Source organism: Micromesistius poutassou, assembly GCF_964030765.1.
Source record: "Micromesistius poutassou genome assembly, chromosome: 1".
Taxonomy (NCBI): Eukaryota; Metazoa; Chordata; class Actinopteri; order Gadiformes; family Gadidae; genus Micromesistius; species Micromesistius poutassou.
The window spans coordinates 19,897,383-19,898,882 of NC_140271.1; the positions used below are offsets into that span (position 1 = coordinate 19,897,383).

Consider the following 1,500-nt stretch of genomic DNA (forward strand, 5'->3'; position numbering starts at 1 on the left):
GCCTGGTTAGTACTTGGATGGGAGACCGCCTGGGAATACCAGGTGCTGTAATCTATTTTCATTTGGGGTAAAAAAAATGATCCTTTCTCCTGTTTAAAGTCCTGTCTGGTGCCAGGAGCAATTGCTTACGGCCACACCACTGCGAACACGCCCGATCTCGTCTGATCTCGGAAGCTAAGCACGGTCGGGCCTGGTAGTACCTGGATGGGAGACCGCCTGGGAATACCAGGTGCTGTAAGCTATTTTCATTTGGGGTAAAAAAAATCATCCTTTCTCCTGTTTAAAGTCCTGTCTGGTGCCATGAGCAATTGCTTACGGCCACACCACCGTGAACACGCCCGATCTCGTCTGATCTCGGTAGCTAAGCACGGTCGGGCCTGGTTAGTACTTGGATGGGAGACCGCCTGGGAATACCAGGTGCTGTAATCTATTTTCATTTGGGGTAAAAAAAATGATCCTTTCTCCTGTTTAAAGTCCTGTCTGGTGCCAGGAGCAATTGCTTACGGCCACACCACTGCGAACACGCCCGATCTCGTCTGATCTCGGAAGCTAAGCACGGTCGGGCCTGGTTAGTACCTGGATGGGAGACCGCCTGGGAATACCAGGTGCTGTAAGCTATTTTCATTTGGGGTAAAAAAAATCATCCTTTCTCCTGTTTAAAGTCCTGTCTGGTGCCCGGAGCAATTGCTTACGGCCACACCACCGTGAACACGCCCGATCTCATCTGATCTCGGAAGCTAAGCACGGTCAGGCCTGGTTAGTACTTGGATGGGAGACCGCCTGGGAATACCAGGTGCTGTAATCTATTTTCATTTGGGGTAAAAAAAATGATCCTTTCTCCTGTTTAAAGCCCTGTCTGGTGCCCGGAGTAATTGCTTACGGCCACACTACTGCGAACACGCCCGATCTCGTCTGATCTCGGAAGCTAAGCACGGTCGGGCCTGGTTAGTACCTGGATGGGAGACCGACTGGGAATACCAGGTGCTGTAAGCTATTTTCATTTGGGGTAAAAAAAATGATCCTTTCTCCTGTTTAAAGTCCTGTCTGGTGCCAGGAGTAATTGCTTACGGCCACACCACCGTGAACACGCCCGATCTCGTCTGATCTCGGAAGCTAAGCACGGTCGGGCTTGGTTAGTACTTGGATGGGAGACCGCCTGGGAATACCAGGTGCTGTATTCTATTTTCATTTGGGGTAAAAAAAAATTATCCTTTCTCCTGTTTAAAGTCCTGTCTGGTGCCAGGAGCAATTGCTTACGGCCACACCACTGCGAACACGCCCGATCTCGTCTGATCTCGGAAGCTAAGCACGGTCGGGCCTGGTTAGTACCTGGATGGGAGACCGCCTGGGAATACCAGGTGCTTTAAGCTATTTTCATTTGGGGTAAAAAAAATCATCCTTTCTCCTGTTTAAAGTCCTGTCTGGTGCCAGGAGCAATTGCTTACGGCCACACCACCGGGAACACGCCCGATCTCATCTGATCTCGGAACCTAAGCACGG

General features: G+C 50.5%; 8 non-coding genes across 8 annotated transcripts in view; all 8 read left to right on the plus strand.

Moving 5' to 3' along the window:
- LOC311353644 (5S ribosomal RNA) overlaps window positions 1-54 on the plus strand; it is a 119-nt gene extending 65 nt beyond the window's left edge. The window contains exon 1 of the ribosomal RNA XR_014637078.1: window positions 1-54. This exon is cut by the window's left edge and continues 65 nt beyond it. This is a non-coding gene — a ribosomal RNA (5S ribosomal RNA).
- A 69-nt stretch (window positions 55-123) lies between these two features.
- On the plus strand, window positions 124-241 carry LOC311399522 (5S ribosomal RNA). The gene has a single exon (XR_014665008.1). It is a non-coding gene; the product is annotated as a 5S ribosomal RNA (ribosomal RNA).
- Window positions 242-310: 69 nt separating this feature from the next.
- On the plus strand, window positions 311-429 carry LOC311353651 (5S ribosomal RNA). Its single transcript, XR_014637079.1, has one exon. It is a non-coding gene; the product is annotated as a 5S ribosomal RNA (ribosomal RNA).
- A 69-nt stretch (window positions 430-498) lies between these two features.
- On the plus strand, window positions 499-617 carry LOC311378287 (5S ribosomal RNA). Its single transcript, XR_014645406.1, has one exon. It is a non-coding gene; the product is annotated as a 5S ribosomal RNA (ribosomal RNA).
- Window positions 618-686: 69 nt separating this feature from the next.
- Window positions 687-805, plus strand: LOC311375844 (5S ribosomal RNA). Its single transcript, XR_014643797.1, has one exon. It is a non-coding gene; the product is annotated as a 5S ribosomal RNA (ribosomal RNA).
- Window positions 806-874: 69 nt separating this feature from the next.
- LOC311400778 (5S ribosomal RNA) lies at window positions 875-993 on the plus strand. Its single transcript, XR_014666154.1, has one exon. It is a non-coding gene; the product is annotated as a 5S ribosomal RNA (ribosomal RNA).
- Window positions 994-1,062: 69 nt separating this feature from the next.
- On the plus strand, window positions 1,063-1,181 carry LOC311385882 (5S ribosomal RNA). The gene has a single exon (XR_014652561.1). It is a non-coding gene; the product is annotated as a 5S ribosomal RNA (ribosomal RNA).
- A 70-nt stretch (window positions 1,182-1,251) lies between these two features.
- LOC311402413 (5S ribosomal RNA) lies at window positions 1,252-1,370 on the plus strand. The gene has a single exon (XR_014667644.1). It is a non-coding gene; the product is annotated as a 5S ribosomal RNA (ribosomal RNA).
- The last annotated feature ends 130 nt before the right edge of the window (window positions 1,371-1,500 follow it).